Source organism: Chinchilla lanigera, unplaced genomic scaffold, assembly GCF_000276665.1.
Source record: "Chinchilla lanigera isolate Chin_1 unplaced genomic scaffold, ChiLan1.0 scaffold00011, whole genome shotgun sequence".
Lineage (NCBI taxonomy): Eukaryota > Metazoa > Chordata > Mammalia > Rodentia > Chinchillidae > Chinchilla > Chinchilla lanigera.
Window position 1 is genome coordinate 15,149,836 of NW_004955412.1, and position 23,412 is coordinate 15,173,247.

Here is a 23,412-nt window from a genome sequence, read left to right on the forward strand (position 1 = left end):
TGGGACTGACCGGGAACCCAAATGTAGGGCTCAGCCCTGCAGACTTAGAGAACATAGTTCAAGGTCATTGCTTCCTCTCCTGCTACTCAGCTACTTTTGACCAACAGGAGTAGGGATAAGAAGGCGGACATTGATCCTAGAGGCAACAGACTGTCAAATCTTAACTCTGAAGCAAGTTTCCTTGTAAATAGAGGCACTTGTGAAATGCATACCTACAGGTCTCCAGCTCAAGCTGTGCCTCTCCCATTGAGGTCTTGCAGAGAGAGAAGCAGCCAGGTCGAAGGCCTAGAACTGCAAGTGAAACATCCCAGGGTGTCCTGAGCTTGGTGGGGAGCAGGCCTTCTAACCTGAGCTGGAGAACCGCGTGAGGCATCCCACATTTTGAACACTCACTCCCCAACATCACTGCTAATGTCTTTGCAGAACATTTAAGTTGGGAGGTTGGCTGGGATGGAAGATTTTGAAGAGGTTCTTTGGTTTTTGTTTTCTACTGGCGTGAAGAGCTGCTCCGCTAGCCAGACGAGCCACCAAAGCCCTAAAGATTTGAGCAAGAGAAGTCAAGAGAAAGGGAGGTGCAGCCCAGGGCAAAGGGAGGGTTGAATAAAGAAGAAGGAGAAAAAGAAGCTGGAGAATACAGTTGAGAAGGAAAGGGAAGAGGGGACACAGGAAATAATAAAGTAAGGGAGGACTAAAGCGGGGAGAAGACCAGGGAGGTAAATAACAAGTACTGCCTGTGTGAGCTCCATTTATTTGAGGGCTGGCTGGGTTGTGCGAGTTTCTGGCCCAGAGTTTTGCTCAGGATTGCTTGAAACTGGCAGTGGTTTTCTAGAAGTGACCCATGCTGGGCACAGAAAATAGCTGTTCTAATAGTAATGATAATATTAATAAATAAAACAGACTAATGACAAGGGTAATTGGGTTGAAAGAAAAGCTTGCCGTAGTGAGAGAGAAGCCTTTCCACACTACCTGTTCGACTTCAGTTGGTGTCTACTGTAGGAATTTTAAATGCCTTTGAAACATCCTGTTTTAAATCCAATAGGAAATATGGGCATCTCTGAGACTCTTCAAGCCCCTTGTTTAACAGACAAGGCCCAAAGAAATTAAATTATTTGCTCAACACCACTCAGCAATTTAATAGCAGAATCTGACCCAAGGAAACCTTTAGTCCCAGTTTGAGAGGCAACTTTATAGAGCTTTGAAGCTAATCAGCTCTGAGTTCCAATCCCAGCCCCACCCCTCTTGGCCTAGCTGACCTTCCTTTAAGGGAAATTTAGAGAAATGCTGCAAGGAGAGAATGGATGTTTCTCCTGTGGTTAATATCTGCCTTGATAAAAATAATGCATTTCCTTGTGTGTAGCAAAATTCAGCTGTAGCCTCCTGTCATGGTGTCGGAGGCAAAATGAAAACAAGAACCTCTTTATTAGCCCAAGATCCCAAGAAGCCACAGCTCAGAGGACACCCTGGGTCTCACAGTGAGGGAAAATTTTCTATAAAGTAATTCACCTCGTAGGACTTGGAGATGAGGTTTTTGTCCCAACAAGTGCAGCTGTTCCAGTGATTTTCTCTTCTTTATGCTTCCCCCAAATCCACACATATTCCTCCCCATCCCTGTATCCCACAGTTAGATTTGCACTAATATTGTAGCCACTGGCTTGCATGGCATTTTAAATTGAAGCTCATCAAAATAAAATGACATATAAAATTCCATTCCCTGCGCCAGTCACATTTCAAGTGTGATATGTAGCCAATGACTGCCATATTGAACAGCACACTACAGAACAATTCCATCATTGCAGAAAATTCAACAATGCACCCTCTTATCCATGGTTTTGATTTCTGTAGTCTCAGGCTCCTGTGGTCAGCCATAGGACAAAGATTTTAAATGGAGTATTCCAAAGGTAAATAATTCATGTTTTTATTAATTTTTTTTATTTTAAAGAGAATAGTAAAAACAAGAACAATAGCAAAATACAAACAAAGCAAAGCAAGGATAGTAAAACTGATATGGGGTTTCAAACCAAATGATAGGGATTAACAGTGATTAATTGTTATATTACATATTGTTACCTTCAGTGAAGTTGCTCAGATTATGAGATGTAAGAATGAAAATTGATCAAACCATTAAAGGGAATAAGAAAACAATAATTTAAAAGAACATTAGAGACAATACAGAGTTTCACTAGACAGGATAGTAGGAATTCACCAGTGGGTGTTATACCGCATATTGTTGTCTTCACATAAGTTGCTCAGATTACCAGATATAAGCATGCAAAACTGGTCAAAATATATAAAAAAAAAATGTTAAGCATTAACTGTTCCCCTCAATAAACCACCCACCATCAACAGTACAGTTATGCCAGCTATCTATCTATCTATCTATCTATATATATATATGGTGCCTTAGTACTTTCTTTTTCTTCTTTCTCTCATCCCAGTTGTTCCTTCCTTCGAGCAATTTCTTTCCCTTTCACATTATCTGTTGTACATTTTGGGTTTTATTTACTCTTTCATGTTCTTACACTAGGGAGCCAATATGATGTTTACACATGTGGTCCAATTTATTTCACTGATGAGTATAGTCTCTCGTGGCATCCATTTACCTATAAAAGACTTGTTTGTCTTTTCTTTAGCTGAGTAATACTCCACTGTATAAAAATACCACGTCGTGTTTTAAATTGTATGTAGGTTTGAATGACATGATGGAACCTCATGCTGTCCCATCTCTGTCCTGATGAGAAGGTGAATCATCTCTTTGTCCAGCACATCCATGCTGTATGCTCTAGCTGCCCCTTCATCAGTTAGTAGCCATCTTGGTTATCAGATTGACCATCATAGTATCACAGTGCTCATGTTCAGGGAAACTTTATTTTACTTATGAATGCCCTAATGTCCAAGAGGAGTGATGCCAGCAGTTTGGACATGCCTAAAAGAAGCCATAATACACTTGCTTTAAATGAAAAGGAGGAAGTTGATCATATATACATATACTTGGGGAAAGCATAGTACATATAAGGTAGGTAACATCTGAAGTCAGGAACTCATTGGAAGTCTTGGAGCACAACCACATGGGTGATGGAAGACTACTTGTGGAACATTGGTGGGTTAGGCCCACTCCTATCGTTTCATCATTCTTTGTTCTGTATATCTTACTAGTCCAACCAGAAATTGGTGCAAGCCTAGCTGTTAGCTTGTTTGCAGATCCCTGGGCTTGGGAATGGCATTGTTCCACATCCCTGCCTAGCTGCCCCTGTCTACGGAGAGCACTACAGGCATGTGGTCCTGTAGACCAGGCACTGTGCCCCCTTCCACAATAGGTAAATGGAAAAGGGTTCTGACTTTCTGGTCTCTTTCTTTCTTCATCTTCATCCCTGAATTCCTGTGTTCCTGGTAACTGCAGGCTAACTGACTTAAACAGTTTCTCAGGCCCCAAGATTTTGCTGGTTCAAGCAGAGGTTGGAGGAGCAGGGACTAATCACCAAATTCTGAATACCTTCAGCACTCCTTGCTTTTCTGGTTTCCTTCTCTTTCCTGTGACCTCAGTTTCCAGCCCAGTATATGTGCTAACAGTGAGACAGCAACCACAGCTATCTGCAAATTAGACTACAAAGAGGAAAGGCCAGATTCATGTTTCCAGACAATTACTGGCTTCGCCTAGAAAGAAAGAGAAGGTGGGGGTGAGGCAGGAAAGAGCTTCCTCTTGCTTCCCCAGCAAGGGCTGTTTATTTTGATGGTTGAGGGAATGAAAACAAGACTAGTGGAAGATCTACCCACCAATTTCCTAAGCCATTCAGAATGCCTGTCTGTTTCCGTTTCTTTGGCTTCTTGTTCCCAACTAACACTCCTTCTTTTCACTAAACTCAGATGTCTTATTAATTCACTCACTCATCTTTTTAGCCAGACAGCCCATCAGAATCACATGGAGCAGTTTTCTCTAAAGCACACAAACCTGAACTACAGCCCAAGTGGAATCTGAGTCAGTGGAGCTATCAGAATCCATGGGTCAGTGGAGTTTTCCACAAAATCAGGGACAGAGTGATAGTGAAAAGGTGTTGGGTTAGGCTCATATGTTTTCCAAAACATCCCTATGCTATTCTGATGCTGGGTCCTGAAAGAGAGTGCTACATTCATTCATTCTTCAAGCATCAGTTCAGGCAGCAAACAGTCTTTGGACACCAAGGACTATGTAAGGTGATAGATGGACAGTGGAGCTAATGTCTACACGTAGAGGAACTCAGGCTTGCCTACCAATGGAAGTACCTAGGGGACTTTTGAAAATCTTGATCTGCAGGAAGTACTCCAGAGCAAGTGACTTAGAATCTCTTGGGAGGAGAGACCTGGGCACCAGCATTCTTCAAACTGTTCTCATGATTCCAGTATTGTAGCTGTGGGATGGGAGAAATCTAAGAAAGATATGGAGACAGAGAACTTCTGTAAGCCTAGTTTAGAAGACCAACACAGCTTCCCTATAGATAGACAGTCATAGTGAGCATCTGAGGCAGTTTAACACTTTCACTGCCCTCCCTCAGGTAGACAAGATGGAGAGGACTGGACCAAAGCAGAGTTCAAAGGACACAGATCTGAGTGCTGCCCAGAGAGGAAGACCCTTCAGCTGGTCAGACCATGAACTTGAACTTGAAATGTCTCACCCCACTAACAACATGAAATCTGTTTGAAACAAGGCACCCCTGTCATCACAGAGAGGCCACCATTTTTAGGGAGGATAGCCATGGGGTAGGGGCAGAAGCAGAAGCAGCCATCTCTCCTCTTTCTCCACTATTTTTACTCTTGGGTCAATAGTTTTGTCCATATTTTTTGAGCACTTATCATGAGTCAGGCACTTTGCCAGACACTAGAGTGAAATAAAATGGAAAAAAAAAAAAAACAAGGAGTGGGGTTTGCTAGCCCTCTCAGAGATCACATGGTTTTGTGCAGGGCACAGACTTTCTTTATGAAAAAATGAGGGGCATAATGAAGACAATCTCTGTGGCTCAAAAAGGCTCCCATGTTACTCACTTCTGTGACATGCCGATGAGTTTTAAAATGGAAAGATGCTCTTTTCCTCCAACCTGACTTTTCTAAGGAACTGGTAAATAATGAACAAACTTTTTTTTTTCTTTTTTGGTGTTAGGCTGGCCCAGCTGTCCACATTTAGAAATCAAAGTAATTCCAACTTTCACGTCTGCACCAGGAATTTGGCACCGATGAGAGGTGGGTGTTCTGCCAAGCCTGGGACAGGCATGTGGGAAGACCCCAGCCCATTACTCCTTTTCAGTCTTCAAGGGTCCCCGTCTTTCTTTTCTCTCGTCTTGGGAGCAACGTTAGGCAAGAACGCCTACTCATTCAAGCACTGCTCTCTGCACTTCCACTTAGGGAGTTTGTTTATGTTACTGTGATTGTTTTAAGTCCAAAGTTTGGTCAGTTTGCTTCTGCCCAATAGTCCTTAGATATGGCTTTCACTCAGTGAAGTCTCACCAAGCCGGTGCTACTTAGAACAGGGAAAGGATCTTCCAAATGGGAGGAGCAGGCTAGTGGACTCATGTTCTATTCCGCATGGTACCCATTTCCTTCTATTTTATCCTTCGGTTTCAAAAGACCTCAAAAGGAAATCTATGTTGTAGTGAGGAGGGCAGGAAGTTTAGAATTAAGAAAACTGGATTCAGGTGAGCCATATGAAATTGATGGTATTTTTCCTTTTGCTACCTACAAAAGTGGCAATTTCATATGATTCCACCCAGTGTAACTGTAGATAATTTTCTACTCCCTATGTCTCAGTTTGTTCATCTGTAAAACAGAAAGAAAGCTATTATTCATCTGACATAATTATTATGTAACAAGTGGGATGAATTCTCCTAGACAATAGCTGAACATACCTCTCTCATGTAAAAATGGATACTCAGCATCCTCAAAATGCTGAGCCATTGACTCAAAAAGGCAAGACACCATTGTTTGTTTGTTTTTGCAGTATTAGGTATTTAACTCAGACTTCTCACTGAGGTACATTGTCAGCCTTTTCCATTGTTTTGAGACAGGGTCTCACTAAATTTCCAAATTGGCTTGGCTGGGATCAAATCAGTGGTCTTTCTATTTCAGCTTTCCAGAGTGTTGAGATTATAGGCATGTGCTACCTCACACCTAGCTACCAGCTGTCATTGTTATGATAAACTCTTTAATAGCAATCTGACAATCCTTGTGGTCAGCCCTACAGAGCCCTGTCACACCAACAGAGAGGTGGGAACTGATGTGGTGAAGGATGTGGGGCAAAGATCAGAGTCAACCTGAGTTCTGTCCTCCCTAAATACGGAGCTAGAGTGAGCCATGCCTTCCAAGGGTCCCAGCTCTCCCTCTGCTGAAGAAGGGATGGTCACTCCCACTCCAGGGCTGTTTTGAGGATGAGATGATTACATAGGTACAGTGCTGGCTGAGAAGGTCACAAGGGACATGGAGGTGGGGCTCTGTAGAAAGCCAGGAGGGGCTCTGGAAAAGCAGGCTGTGGGAAAGTTGGAAGCCCTGCAAGGTTTCCCTACACAGGCCAGGGGAATCACCTTGGGAGAGGTGATTTCTGGCTTTCAGGAGCCAGAGAGAAGGATTCCCTCCCCCCTGGAAATGGTACTGGAAAATGAGAGAAAGAAGGTAAGCAACATAATCACCGTAGCCGTCGGCAACCAGATGCCGGATGCAGCTAAGGCTCAGAGCCTTAATTGCGGATTAGAGGCTGAACTTTACCAATGTGCTGCCTCAGTGGCCTCATTAAAAGCTGGAAAATTCTCCATGCAGACGCAGTGACCTTTTGTGAAGTGACCTGGAGGCTAGCTGGGCTCTAAGGAGCATCCCGCCTTGACCAGACACTGGTAGCAGTCCTCCTCCTGCCCAGCCCGACTAGCCTACCCTTCCTTCTCCGCCCTCAAACAGCACCTATCTGAGAGATGGACGATGACAAGATTCCTTGAATGGAACGCTCACGGACCCTGGGTGAGCCCAGCCGACTCCATATTTCCCTGCCTAGGGTCTGCTTGGTTTGGGCTTTCATTATTAGGCTTAGTAAGACATGTGTAAAACTCAAAACCTACATGTGGTGACAGGAATTACAGGGGCATTACAGTAACTTGCTGTTAGGAGGTAAAGCCTGCTCAAAAGCTGACCACTGTGGATGTGACCCAGAAGGTTCTGGTTCCCTTCTTGGCTTCTTCCTTGACTTTCTCTCCTTCCTGTACGCCATACCCGGAGCAACTGTCTAGCTTTGGAGCCAGCAGACTGTGGACAGAAACATGAGCCAAAACAAACCCTCCTCTTTTAAACTGCAGGTACCAGGTATTGTGTCTCAGTGACCAGACAGGACTTCTTAGTCCTGTCATGATCCTACAGGTAACAAGATGGGAGACACTCACTCTTCAAAGTATTTGGGGGCAGGAGGAGAGGAAGTTCTCGAAGTTCCGGGGCTGAGGCCCAAGGCAGGGCTTCCGACACTCTTACCTTGAAGACCTGCAGGAGAGATAATTGGTCCTCACCTGCTGGATCTGACCAGGGATGGGAGCTGAGAAGGTGACCCACATGAGGCCCTCTTGACCAGACATCCAGTGGCCTTCCCTTCCCACCAGGGAGCCTCGCCTATGGTCCTTCTGTTTCTGGGAGGAGATTAGCCAACAGTCATTGATTAAGATATGCTTTTCTGAGGGTGTCATGGAAGCCACAAAGAAGAGTGATTCCTGTTCTAATCTGTGGAGCTCACAGCCTTACTGGAGAGCCACCACTGTCATTTAAAAATGGTTAAACATAACCTTCAGAGCTCCTCTTCTTGGTATTATAATCTCCTCTCTATTTTGATACTAAACATTTAGCCCAATATGCCCTGGAGAGCATAAATGTAAAGCTATGATTGTTATCTGAATTATTTTTCATTGATTGCAAGCTACTTGAGGGTGAAGCTGTGTTTTATTCATCTTTCTGTTCTCTGTATCTACTGTGTGTTTTGAAGGAAATACAGAATAAATGTGAATGTTCAAAGAACAAAGGTCATTTCAACTGCATGAAGTCTGTGATGGCATTTTCTTTCCTTTAAAGACAAGGCACTAATAGGGAATGTGGCACAGAGTTAGTGACAAAGCTGAGGCCGGGAGGCAAGTATGAAAGAAAGATAAGAATTCTGCCCTGAGGTGGTCAGGGGAGGGTTCTCGGAGGAGGTGTCACTTGTATCGACTGACTACGAGTGATTTCTGAGTGCAGCACAAGAGAGACGGATCGTGGAGAGGAACTGTAGGAATGAACTCCTGGGGGCAGCTGCGACACACTGCAGAGAGAGGGCTAGAGGTGAAGGGTCCACCCAGAGACCAGGCCTTCACTGTCAGACTGAAGATTAAGGCTTATTCTCAAGTCTGTTGGTGCTCGCTACCCCTCGGACCACTTTCCACCCGAGGACACCAATTACAGGCTCATGTCACCTGCTCTTGGTAGTGTGAAAGACCAGATCCTGAAAGAATGGGACACTTTCACCGGGTACAGGACAGGGCCATATGCCAGGCAGCATGATTCATGTATTAGCAATCTACCTCAGCCCTTAATGAGAAAGATTGGAGCCTACAAGTACATGTTTATTACTGAAAGTGCCACATTAATTACGGACTCTGAGGGAGGCGCAAAGCTGTGCGCCCAAGCTGGGAAGCAGAGGACTTCCTTCCATGGAAGAGGCGGCACAGGGCAGGTGCAGAGTACCAGAGCCCAGACTTCCCGGCTCACACTCAGCCCCTCGGGGATGTCCACGCAGCTCTGCATCTGCTCCTCTGCAAACACCACTTACACACAGGCTATTGCCAAGGCACCTGACTAAGGCCCAGAGAGGACCGCAGCATCTGGTGACCGTTGGAGACAAACACAATCAGATATTTGGAATAAAATCTGCGGGGAGAGACTCACCCAAGACATGAGCACCTCACCTAGTCTGGGGGTGACCCAGATGGGTGGGGCGCATCTGGAGTGCTTTGTAAGGCATTTGAGAGGATGCGCCTTGAACTTCCAATAATGGGGAGCCACTGAAAGGATGGAAATGCGGAGTCCCCTGGTCAACTCTGCTCCATCTCACTGCCAGAGACCCAGCCCCCCAGCCTCCTCAGGGGGTCCTCGCTCTTTGCTCCTTCAGCCCCACCTGCCCTAAACTCCTCCTCAGGAACAGAGGTTTCTGGAGTTAGTTCGTCAGCAGCTGGGCAAGTGTTTGAGGGCAAGATGACTGCAGGTGGGATCCATATACTATGGACTAAACGTTCATTTTGTTCCTCTCACCTGGTCACAAAGGGCTGCTGCGGGTCCTGCTGGCTAAGGGAGAGGGTAGCTGAGCCAGAACAAGGGCTGTCACAGGATCTTAGAGTATGGAGCAGGAACCTCCTAGAGACCAACTAGTCAGAGGGAACTGAATAGCTTTGAGCAGTTCTCTGACAGATCAAAAATTCAAGGGTGCAGAATTCCCATCCTGATTCATTAGTCAAGCTCTCTTCTCTCTCCCTGATCCTCCTCTCTGCTTGGCCCTCTCCTCTTCGAATTTGCACTACCTACCCACCTAGGCAATGTAATCACGGCTGCCCTCACAGGGCTGGGAGAAGAGCTCTGATCTTAGGGAGAAGAAGGAAAAGCGTTAGGGAAAGAAGGAGCCAGGACCAAGAATCAGAAAGCAGGTGCCTCTAGTTCAGTCCCACACTGAGGTCATAGCCTGGTGGAATTGTGCATGAGTGACCTGACACTGGATCTCAGTTCCAGTTCCGTCACTTCCTTGCTCTGTGACTTGGGTGATGTCACTTCATTGTCTGAGTCCTTCTCAGTCTTCTACAGCTGACTACAGTGTCCTGCATAGGCTGCCAAGATGATTTAATGTAGTAGCTATGAGTCTAATAACATGTCTGACACTCAGGAAATGCCAGGAGATCTTTGACAAAATATAACTCTGAGATGTGTATGTTCTTGTAGAAGGATTATATCCAAAGTAGGAAATTAGATGACTGTAAGTGTGAAAGATCCTTTCACAGGTATGGTATCCAAGAATTGTTATTTCTAAGACACTAATTTTCTCTGAAATTGAGGCTTAAGAAAATTTACTAATGTGACAAAAGGCACACCACTGGGTCTCAAACCTGTCTTCTGTCATTCCAGCATTCAGTGACATTCAGCAAATATTTATTGTGTCCCCACAAGATGCCAGCACATTAGCATTCTCTCCATTACACCCCAGCTTGGTACAGAGCAGAGGTTCCCCAATGCCCACTGTAAGATCATCTTATTCACCCTCACCTCATAGGTGAGGTTAAGAGCTCTGCATGGTGACATGTACACAGTCGTGGAACTAGGAAATGGTGGATGTGAGCCTCGAGGATCTGTGTTCTGCTTCCTGCCTGGCCCTGGCTCTTTCATTTCCTAATACTGCTCCCTCTTCTCACTGAAGGCCAGAGCTCTGTTTCCAAGGATGTGAGAGCAGGCATGGTTACATAGCCTGGATGAATGGACAGGAAATGGGCAGTGGACAGGAAAGCAGAGGGAGGACAGTCCAAGTGGAGATGAGGACCAAGGAGGGACAAGAGAGCTTGTTAAGTTCATATTGTCTCCAGCTCATATAGGTGCCTGGCAGGGCCCTGTAGAACCTATTCTAGCAGGTCTAGGTAAGGCTAAAGAAACCTACGTGTGGAGCGGGCACCACACTCCTCCAGATGGATCCCCCAGGCCGGTCCCAGGGTTCCCTGTCTGCTCATGGGATTTGGGTCTAGAGTTCTTGCCTGCATTCCTATCCATCTTTGGCTCTTGGGTGCTGGGTGGATAAGTGTGAGGACAAAAAAATGAAGGAAGGAAGGCTTGAAAAGAGAGGGCTATGCCTCCAAATCCCATTCTACCATTCTAAATACAGACTTGGACAAGTTCTCTCCCTCCCTCTCTCTCTACCATTCTAAATACAGACTTGGACAAGTTCTCTCCCTCCCTCTCTCTCTCTTTGTGTGTGTGTGTGTGTGTGTGTGTGTGTGTGTCTGTCTGTTTCTGTCTGCCTGTCTGCCTGCCTGCCTGTCTGTCTGTCTGCCTGTCTTAATCAGGGTTCTCCAGAGAAAGAGAATCAATTGGTTGTGTTTGCATATAAAAGGTTTGTTGTAAGGAACTGACTCACACGATTATGGAGGCTGGGAAGTGTAAAATATTCAGGGTGGGCCTGTGGACTAGGAAGCTGGGAAAGGTGATGATCAAGTCTAAATGCTGTGTACTGGAGAACCAAAAAGAGCCAATGCTACTGTTAAAGTCTGACACCAGTCTGCTAGAGAAATCTTTCTTGCTCAGGGCTAGTTGGTCATTTTGTTTTATCCAGGATTTCAACTGGTTGGATGAGGCCCACACACCCTGTGAAGGCTTAGTAACTGTTTCATTCAGATTCGACCAATTAACCTATAATCTCACCCAAAGACATTCACAGAAACACCCCAAAAAATAGATGAGCAAATATCTGGGCACCCTGTAGCTCAGTCAAATTAACACATTCACCATTACAGTAGGTATCTGTGATATTTGGCAGAGGGCTTGATGGCATCTAAGCTAGGAAAGGTCCTTGCTGTAGAATGTCATAAAAACTAATCTCATCTAAATATATTCTCTGTAAGTGCATGGGGATCATGCTCAGAGTGATTGTGAGCACGTTCCCAGTTCAGTGCAAACTAACTAATATCTTCAGTGGGGATCCTTGTATGTGGGACTTGCATGTTGCTCTGTGTCCTGGTTTTGGTGTCAAGGAGTAGGTGTGACCAAGTACTGGTCACAGATGGTCTATGGCCAGTGTATTGAACATTTGCTTTTCCAATTCACATTACCTGCCATTTTTACTGACCCAGGGACACACCATAGAGGGGCTATCCAGAAGGGCTCCCACCACTGGCTGTTCAGAGCTCTGTGAAATTAGACCTGCCCCAGGAAGCAAGTGGTATATGCTTATCAAGCCAGAACAGAGAAAGCTGAGCAAAACCTGGCATTCTCAAAACAGGACCTCTTAGTTGTCAAGTTATCTGGCCTCCTACCTGACATTCCTTTACTGAAACTGCACTTCCTGTACAGGAATTCAATCCCATTCCTGTAGAAATGGAAAACAGCTAGTCACCCTCCACTCCCCAGACCTCTCCCTGCCTCCTTGGCTTATGTTCTACCTTTACGTCTCCTTCTCTGTGCGGTCTCATCTGCCCCACGGGTTCTTTGCCCACTCATTCCTGCACTGTACCATGGCAGCTCTGTTTCTACAGCTTTGAATCATCTTTACATACAGCAATATAAGGTTCCCTTCTTAGATATTCTCTCTCAAAATTGTTCTAGCCATTCTTGCCTTTTATTCAACTGTATGGCTTTTAAAAGCATTTTGTCAGATTTCCAAAATATCCTACTGGGATTCTGACTAATGTTAGACCCAACATAAAGATTATTTGGGAAGAAATGGTAGCTTTACAACCCTGAGCCCTCGCATTCATAAATACGTTACCTCTCTCTTTTATTTCAATGTAGTTTTCTCAAGCGAGAGCTCGTACTTCTGTGGTTAGATTTATTGGTTGCCTTCCCCCAGAAGCAACCACGGAGCCAAGAGTTCAAGTGCAGATGGCTGTGGAGAGATACAAGGGATGCAAGGAGTAATACAGAGGGGGAAGGCAGGCAGTAAAGTGTGCGCTAACAAATCAGCGTCCCCGTGGGTAATTGGAGCTTAAACCTCCTGGGAAACCCTGAGAAATGGTGCATTATACCTGCCTCAGAATTATCCCAGCCGAGGGCAAGGGAGCTGGGATATTTCCACATCTATATCCACCACTCATCCTTGCCCTTGGGAAGTGTCAATTTCCAAGCTCCTCTGTCTAGGTGATGCAGGCAAACATGTTCTCATAGCCCTGCCATAGACATGCATTTGATGTCATAGACATGGCGAGGGCAGCTGAGGTGGTGCAAGCACTGTATTCACAGCATCTTTTTGGGTGGTTAGCAGGAGCGATTCTCCTTCTCTAGAAGAAAACCAAGGCAATGAGTGAAAACCACAGGCAACTCAATAGTGACAAGAGCTTTCTGTGTAATAAACCTCACCTGAGGTTGGGAAGCTGCCCCAGGGGCTATTCTGAAGCAGAAGTTAGGGGGATGTGTCAAGGCTGTGTAGCAGGGGTTCTATCCTTAATAAGAAGCTTGCAATGAAGCAGCAGGTTAGTAGATGCCACTAACCTGAAACCCTCACTCATATCAGTACAAGTCTCAACTCTTTCTCTTTCACTCAAGAAGGCAATTAGTAGCAAACATAGTGGCACACACTTGTGATCTCAACTATTCAGGAGGCTGAGACAGGAAGATTGTAAATCCAAGGCCATCTGAACAACTTAGACAGACCCTGTCTCAAAATAAAAATAAAAAAGGCTGAGAGTGTACCTCAGTGGTACAGCCCAGCAGGCATGAGGCCCTGACTTCAATCCTCAGCACTGGGAAGGAAGGGAGGGAGGAAGGAAGGAAGGAAAGAAGGAAGGAAGGAAGGAAGGAAGGAAGGAAGGAAGGAAGGAAGGAAAGAAGGTGAGAAGGAGAGAGGGAGGGAGAGAGGGAGAGAGGGAGAGAGGGAGGGAGGGGAGAAATACAGAGGGACAAAGGGAGGGAGAAGGGAAGGGAAAAAAGGAAGAAAGAAAGAAAAAAGAAAAATTAGAATGCAAGTTATAAACTGTAACATTAGAGCCACTGTAATTTTTTTTTGATCCAATAAATCATTTGCAGCTCTTATTTCTTGGCTATTTATCCCCAACTGTGTGCAGCACACACTCTGTCTGGCTCCTGGCAATACACCAGCTGTCCTGACCAACCCCTCATCGGGAACTTCAGGCCAAGATGTCCTCTGAGGGCCTCTCTCTTAGCATGGAATCTAGCGGGTGGACAGGCCAGGTTGCTATGGAGGGACCTGGCTCCCTGACCTCATGCACTTCTCTTCGTTTCTTGGCAAACTTCTGGGTATGTTGAGCAATTTCATATTCATCCACTTGAAGTAAACATCTCAATTAATTATTTGAGCCTGAACAATCAGGGCTTTGAGCACAGCAGGCTCCTAGAGGGAACCTTGGCTGGGTAGCACCAGATGGACCCCTGTGCAGAAACACGTCCAGAACATTGCTTCAGAACAGTAATTTCTCCTAGGGAAGCTCAGGCTGAAGGAAAGACCAGGAGGGGAACAAATTTCCTTAAGGAGCAGAAGAAACAAGGGGACTTTGGCCCCAGTGAGTCCATTCCATCAGCTGTCTCCATTCAGGCAAAGGACTCCCAGAGCTGCTGAAATCACCTGATACTTCTCCTTCCCAGCTTCTTCAGTAAATGTCACACACCGGAGCCCGGGACACAACCAGCCAGGGGACAGCCTGGTGGGTAGAGCCACTCCCCATTTGTTGGGGACCACAAATTGTAAATTGATAAAGTATCTGTCCTAGGGTCTCCTTGCCCTGCTTGTCTTGTGGACTGGTTTTGGAATGAGATTAGCACCCAGGTGTGGAGATGGATCTTGGCTTGTTTCCTTTATGATGTTAAACTTGCCCATTTCACCACTGCTCCTACTCTGTTCCAGGAAAAGCACCCTACCCCTCCCATACAGTGGCTAATAAATAGTGGATGGCTGGGCGTGCCTTTGTCTCTGCCCATCCTGAGGTGATGACCTCCCCACCTCCCCCATCATGAATTAGTAAGTTTGTCTATTTCTTAGTTCATTCTTTCACCGTTCCCCTCATGCAGGCTGTTGGAGATCTTGGCCAGGTTCCCTGATACTCATCTCCAACACACAGACCCTCATGGGCAGAAAGAAGAGACAGACCTTTGCTAGCCCGCCTCGACACACACTTCTCTTACCTGATCTAGTGATCTATTACCAATAAAATAATTTCCACACCACAACTGAGGCTTTTGCAAAAAAGACAGAGGACTGGAGGGAGTGGATGATAGGGGTTCCGGGACAGACATTGCCCTGTTCCTCAAGGTTTTTGCAGAAAACTTCTTTACTCTGAGATTCTGTTCAGGACAGAGATGTTGTGTTTAATTCAATTCTATCGATAATGATCCTCTACTATGCAGAGACAAGCGTTCCCAAGGTACTGGGAAAAGTCACCCTTGAAGACATGACAGATAAAGGGGTAATGGGCACATAAGACATAAGTGTTAGTTCAGTACAGTATGTGAGTACAAAGGTCCCTTCCCTCCTCCATCCTTTCTCCCTCATCTCTCCTCTGTTCCTTCCTTCACCCCCCTTCTTAATGTCTATGTAATGCTTATTATACACCATCATTTTTCTCGCTGCTGAGAGTGTAGTGACATACAATATAAAAGAAATATAATCCTGTTCTAATGAAGCTTGTATTCTAGCAGTCAAGGCTGACAATTAACAAATTCACACACAGTGATACCTCCATTTATGAACTTAATTTGTTTTACAGTTTGAGGGAAGAGGGCCACATTTGTGTCGGTGTAGGGAAGACAACTGGGGTCATGTCTGTCACCTGATGCAGAGTTTATGAACTGAAGCAAAATTTTGCCCAGTGCTTTTGTTGGTGAACTGAATTATTTGCAAACAAAAGCATTTGTGAACCGAATTATTACTGTATGCAGAAAATAAATTGCTCTGAAAAAAAGGAAATCAGTGAGAGAGTGTTGGGTGCTGTTTCACATAAGGTGTTTGAGACAGCCTCTCTGAGGAGCCGACACTTCAAGCAGAGACCTAAATAAAGAAAATTTCAGGGAAAGAGAGTTCTATGCCTATGGAGGAATAGGGGCAAAGGAAGAAGCAGTCCAACTTTCACAATAGAGGAATAACCAAGGAAGCTCAGGGCAGGTTATCTAATTAGATCTGTGTAGGGGTGAAGAAGGAAGGGTGCAGGCTGGCTGGCCTCAGAGGGATATGTCGTTGGGATTGGAATGGAGCTGGCAGAAGGAGAAGCCCATGTCAGGGAAAAGCAGGGCACAGACCCAGGGCTGGAAGCACAAGACACGTTCAGGGCACTACCCATGACCCACTTCCCAGGCCATCTTGCTGGAGATCAAGGTTTCTACAAAGGTTTGTGGGGCAGGACATTCATGATGAGAAAGAAGGTACAGCTGGAAGTCAAGACCCTGACTTCCTGGACTCTTGCTTTTTCCTTAACTCTTGGCTCCTCAAGCATAAGCACAATGTTAGCTCTCCTGCCTTCTCTGCACCTACAGAGTCCCTGCCATGCACAGAGGGAACGCTGAGTTCTCTGAGGGCAGAGCTGCATCGGCTTCCTCAGCTACCTCCCTCAGGCTAGACACCAGCAGCTGAGCCCATCTGCAAGCAGACCATCCTCATCCTCAGCCGGTCTCGCTTTTCAGTGGACCCTACACTCAGCCCCTCCTGCCATCTGGCAAGCCTTCCTGGGAGTCATTCCCCTGTCTGCAAGTGAGCCAGCTTCACTGTGACCCGCTGCCCAGCACAGCTGCCATGATCATGGTATCAGCCAGAACTGTCAATGTCCAACTTTCTTCTGGAAATCACCTCACAGCAGTGAGGCAAGTCAAACTCTACCTTCACAAAGCAGAAGACAATGGAAACTTGGAATTGCATGATAAATAGAAGTACCATCAAAATCACGAAGGTCGGATTGGATGGGAGAAGTACAGAGCAGCCACAGCAGCACAATTCAGAAAGAATTTTCAAAGTACATCTTTGAAAGGTGAGAAGCCCTCCCTGAGATTTCTAGCCTCCAGCCCCACGCTCCAAAAGCAGGAGCAGAAAACATGCTGGGGTAGTGACAGATTCTCTATTCATTCCACGTCAAGCCGTACTTGCAAAAACCAGTATCTTCGTGATGGTGAGGAAGAGAGCTTTTTCCTTGTGAATAATCATGCAGCTGCTTATCTTCACCTGCTGGACAGAAGTAAAACCTCAGATTCTTCTGTGCAAAGCCCTGCAGCCTACGGAAAATCTAGGACCCTGGATCACAGCCTAGCTTTCCTCTCCCACAAGCCAAATGCAAATAGCTGGTACCGGAAGGAATCGCCTCCTCCCAAAGTCAGTATTCAGGAAAAAAAAAATAGTATCTGTACAAAGGAAGAGGGAAGAAGGAAAGGGGAAAATTTAGTAGTACAAGAAGAGTGGAGAGAAACATGTTTTCACAGAGCAGAATAAATTGTGACTAAATATTTCACCATGATTTTTAAAAAGAAAGCAATGAGGCAATTATCTCAATGAAGCAAAAGCATTGAACCAAGATATGAGAGAAATTGCTACCTATTATCTGAAGAAACAGAAGATAGAATCTATTGTATAGATAATTAGCTGATACTGTCTAAAGAAATAGAGGTTTAAGAGTATTATATAAACTTATGAAGGTAACAGTCAGGAAAATATGAATGTTCTAAATTACACACATATTGGAAGAGGCTTTCACATGGAGAAAGTTTCTTCAAATAGTAAAACAAAAACATAAAACAATGACAGAACTAAGACCAAACGTATTTCCCATGTAAATACATATTCATAAGATAAACTCATTCATTAAAAAGAAAAGACATCAGATTGTACCACAAACAAAAATCAATTCTGCTGCACCTGAAAACCATACCTAGAATAAAGAGATTTAGAAAGGTTGAAAATGAAAAAAAAGGGCCCGGGGATATAGCTCAGTGACACAGTGCTTGCCTGGCAAGCATGAGGTCCTGAGTTTAATTCCTGGTACCAATAAAAAAAACAACAGACAATAGCATACCAAATACCCAAGACATGCACAGAAAGATAAGGCAGGTCATAACCTGAAGTCAGACAAGGTACACTCAGATGTAAAGCATTAACCAAGACAAGAAAAAAAAAAAATGACACCATCAGGCTGAAAGGTACAATTCAGAATGAAATTTTAAAAGTTGTGACTACCCATGAACAAAAATATCAGTGTTGATAAAGTAAAAATATTGGAAGAAATAAGAGACAAAAACACATAAGTGGTAAAAGACTTCCATTCAACTCTCCGTAATGAAATATCACATGGGTAAAGCTTGTTTAGAGAAGGTCAAAATCACATAACTTCATAAATACATATGGTTCTTCTATTTCAAACTTCAAACTTTCCAAACAGAGAAAATATCTTTATTAGAAATGCAACCAATGTAAAGTAGTACAAAATCCATTCTCTGATCATATTGCACTGAGAAAAAGTTGGTAACATGTGCCTTTCTACTTTGCCATGAACAGATGCATTTGGAGGTTTGCTTACTGAAGTCTGCAACTTTAAGATAAAAAAAATCTACACTGTGGTTTTATTTTTATGGTCACTATATAAAACTTTGTAACCATGTATTTACTCTGCCAAGTGCCTATATTCCAATAAAGTGCTCATCCTTGATCCTATTGCAGTGAAACTAGAAATGAATAATTAAGGAAAAATAAGAAACCTTTACCACTGGGGGAAAAAAACTAAAATCTTTTTGAAACAAATCTTAGGTCAAGAAAATGCAAATAAATATGGGAGAATAGCTAGAACAGCTAGAATGATAATTAAGACACATATATAAGACCATGTATGTATATATATATATATATACATATACATATATATATATATCTCCTATGTAAAGCATTAACCAAGACAAAAAAATGACACCATCAGGCTAAAAGGTACAATTCAGAATGAAATTTTAAAAGTTGTGACTAGTAAAGTCACAACTTTAGAAAGTAATTTGATATTACTTTAGAAAGTAATGTCAAGAGGGAAATTTTGTGTGCAGTGGTGTGTGTCTGTAGTTCCAGGTACTTAGGACGCCAAAGCAGGAAACTTGCTTGAGCCTAAGGAGTTTAAAATGAGCCTGAGCAATATGAGACCCTGCCTCAAAAAAAATTTTAAAAAAAAGAAAAGAAGAGAGGAGAGGATTTATTTCATTAATACAACTAATAGTCAAGATTATATAAAATAAATGAAATAAACATTTAATTCTAGAAGTTATGAGAATAAGAAAGCAACCTTTAGGAAAGTGAGAGGAAAGGTTGAGGATTGAATAGGTAAGAATACAAATTAATATATTAATTTAAAAAGAAAAATAAACCCAAAAGCTGACTTTGAGAAATCAAATGTCTAATTAATATAAGAGAAAGCAAAAATCCACAAAATAAAATATAGGGAGGGGGTAATTGCAGTTGTAGAGGATGATAAAACACTCCTTTACTCAACTCTGTGTTCACACATTTGAAAATTTGAAGAGAATGATTAATTGCATCCCTAGACAGTTTACTAAGATGACTCCACAAAAGACAGAAAATCTACACAGATCAATTGCAACAGGATAAACAGAAAAAGTTGGCAAACTTCCTCTCCATAAAACTACCAGACCAAAAATTTTTCCAAACATACTTTTCTAAGCCTATTTTTTAAAGAAAAAAAAGAAAAATGGCGATTTCTAAAAGTCTTTGTATTTTTCTGAGCACAGGAAAAGAAGGAATTCTGCACAATTATTTTGAGTGAAGTAAGCATAACACTGATTCCAAAACCCAACTATTGACCAGCATCTTTATAAATATCAAGTCTGCCCAGGTTACTATGCATAATAAAAATACCAGAGACTGAGGGGTTAAACTAACAAACACTTACTGCTGACAGGTTTGAAGGCTGGGAAGACAGATATAGCCCATCTGAGACTTGGGCAATGTGGCTTTCTGGCTGATAGACAGCCGCCTTCTCCCATCACAGGGTGGCTTCCCTCACGGTCTAGTCTAACCCTGAGCCCCACCCAAAACTCTGTTCAAATTCCCTCACTCCAGAAATCAGAGTTTCCCCTAAAGAAATATACAAACATTCAGCCCATAACAATATCATTGCGAAGTACTAGGTAAAATGGAAAAGATCACCTATGATTTTTTTCCTGGGTGCAATGAAGACTTAATATTAGGAACCCCATAAATACATCAGCACATTAATACTATATATAAGGAGAAAATAACATGGTTATCTCCACAAATACCCAGAAAAGCATACCATAAAATGCAATAACATACAACAATCTTTCTTGTCATTTTTATACACTGTGCCACAAACACAATAAAAAGCACAAACCTTAAGTGCACAAGTCAATTATATTTTACATTTATATATGCATATACCCACCATTATATACATATAATCACCACCCAGATCCATATAGAATATTTCCAACTTTCTAGAGAACTCTTTCAGGTGACTTCTTAATGAATCATCTCTTCACCAAAGTGATAGTTCTCATTTTTATCACCATAGAGTAGTTTTTGTCTATTCATGAACTTCATAAAAATAAAATCATATAATGTCTTTTGCCATATTTATTCATCAAAACCACTTAGTTAAGTAAGAACCTGCAAATACTCCCTTAACATGATGAAATATATCTCTTCAAAGACTAAGGAGAAAAAAAATGAAATATTTCTTTTAACGGTGAGAATGCCAAAAAGATGTTCACTAGAGCCAGTATTATTTAACATTATCCTAGAAATGTCAACCAATGCAGTTAGGCACTGAAAAAAATAAGAGCCCTAAACATTGGAAAGAAAGAAGTAAAACTATCACTATTTTAATATGGGAAACCCCCCCAAAAAACCAACAAACATAACAATAATGCTAAGAACCTATTACAACCAGTAAGAAAATATACTAAGTTAACTAGACATAAAATTAGTATGGGGAAATTAAGAGCCTTCATGTAAGACAACAACAGCCAGTTAAAGGCATAATAGAAGAAAAGACTTCATTTACAACAACAACAAAAATATACAAATTAAGATGAAATATCTGGGGCTGGGGATTTAGCTCAGCGGCACAGCGCCTGCCTGGCAAGCGCAAGGTCCCAAGTTCGATTTCCAGTACCGGAAAAAAACAAACAAAAACAAAACAAAACAAAAAGATGAAATATCTAACCACAAAAACTAGTGATGAATGTTAAAGATATGTATGAAGAAAATTAAAACAAAAACAAAACCACTCCCCATGCACAAAACATTTAAAAAGAAAAGACATATCACGGTCTTGACAATATCCCACATCATAAAAGTGTAAATTTTCCCACCATATGAATTTAACTATATTAAGTACCACCCAGCTATTTTGGAGTTCATATAAGAAAATAAGGGGCCAGGGATATAGCTCAGCAGCACAGCACCTGCCTGGCAAGTGCAATATCGTGAGTTCAATTCCTGATACCAAAAAAAAAAAAAAAAAAAAAAAAGGAGAAAAAAGAACAAACGACAAAGCCAGAACATGGAAAAGAATAACGATGAAGCATCACTATCCTTTCTATATATTCAAGCATATTATAAAGCATTATGATTTGGTATGTAAATAAAATGACAGATCAATTAAATAGAATAAAGGTCAGAAATAAACCCTACACTCAGAAAATTAGTACATTATAAAGGAAGATTCTCAAGTGAGAAGTGATAAATGGATTATATAAAAAATGAAGCTAGGAAAATAGAATAGAAAATTTAAAAAGAAATTACGTTTTATTCATACAACACCTACACAATGAGAAATCCCAAGTGAATAACAGTTTTGCATGCAAAACCGATAGCATTATACCAAAGAAAACATGAAAACTTTTTTTTATCATTTCAGAGTCTAAGTGGCCTGCATACAGGGTAAACCTCAATAGCTATAAAAGAGAAACTGAAAAATTCATCAATATAATTTCTTTTTTAGTACTGAGGGTCACACTCAGGACCTTACACATGTGATGAAAGTGCTCTATCACCAAGCTTAAGTCTCCAGCCCCAACATTAACATTTTAAAAGATCTGCCTTGTAAAACTACCATGAAGAAGCTAAAAGGACAAACTAAAACAGAAAATTTTTGCAAATCATATATGTGACCATTTCCTTAATACATAAAGAATTTGCAAGTCATTAGGAAAAAACAACATAACAGCATAATAGAATAAGTAAGGAAAAGGATAGGGAGACATTTAGTGAGAAGGAAACAAAGGTAGGTTTTAAGCATAGGGAAAAATACTTGACTCCACCTACAATAAGAGAATTACAAAATAAAACTATACTGAAATACCATTTAGTAACTGTTAGGTTGGCAAATATCAAAATGTTTGATAATACATTTTGATAGATACTGCAGCACTGTTCTCCATAAAGGTTATACTAATTTACACTTTCTCCAATAACACATGATAGTATATTGTCCCACCTGCCTACCACACTCATTGCAGAAACTGTCAACAGGTGTGACTTCTAAGGTACTTATCAATATCTAACATAAAAATACATGTGCCCTTTGAACCAGAGATTCTTCTTCCAAGAATTTAGCCTTGCCTATAACTTCAGCCTGGGTAAAATCATGCCATTGGTTCCTCATTGCATGTGTAATAGCAAAAAGCTGGTCAGGAAGAGATCAGTTAAAGAAGGCACCTACTTATGAACTCATGAACAATTTTCACCAGGAAGTGGGGGTGGAGGATAGTGCAATACAGTGTTATTAAGAACATCATCACCCATGTATTAAAAGGGGAGAAGGTATATATATTTTCTTGGATTTGTATTAATCCAAAATTAATGTCATTCTCTAAAAGAACACCCAAGATTAATTAATTGCGTTAATCAAGATTAATCAATTTTTAGAAAGAATGCCCAAGAAGCTAGTAACATTTTTTATAGTCCAGGAGAAAATCTTGCTACATAAGGGACAGCAATAAGAGGGAAACTTTTCATTGTACACTCAGTTTTGAGCTTTTTGCATTTTGAACCATCTGAAAAAATTACCTATTCCATAAATAGACAAAAGCTGTTTCAATTTACTTTGTTTTGGTACCAGGAATCAAACTTAGGAACTTGTGTTTGCCAGTCATGTGTTTGTGCCACTGAACTATATCTCCAACCCATCAAAAACTGCTTAAATCATTATTGTTAAGCCAGGCATGGTGGTGCATGCCTATAAACCCAGCACTCGGGAGGTTGAGGCAGGAGGATCATTGTGAGCTAGAGGCTAGTCTGGGCTAGAAAGTGAGCTCAAGGCTAGCCTGAACTGCATAGTGAGACCCTGTCTCAAAAAGACCAAAAAAAATTGTTTGTAAAACTAAATTAATAGTTATTGTTGCTTTGATTTATTGAGTATTTTCTATATTTTTATAGCATTCTTGGAATATTTATTCCACACAATCCTCACAAAAGACCTATTATGTAATCTTCTTTTCACAGATGAGGATACTGAGGCACAGAGCATTTAATAAGCTAAGATAGGAGCACCAAGATTGCAGAGTGGTAAGCAGCAGAAAAAGAGCCTCTCTGAGAGTATATAGCAATGTTAGGAAGACAAGAAGGAGACAAGTGGGGTCCCTGAACCCAGGAAGGAACATTGCAGCCTGTGGAGAGAGTGAAGAGAGAAACATCAATGAACAAGGAGGAGATAGCCAGCAATGCCTTCTCCCTGAGACAGGACTCACTGCACAAGAGGA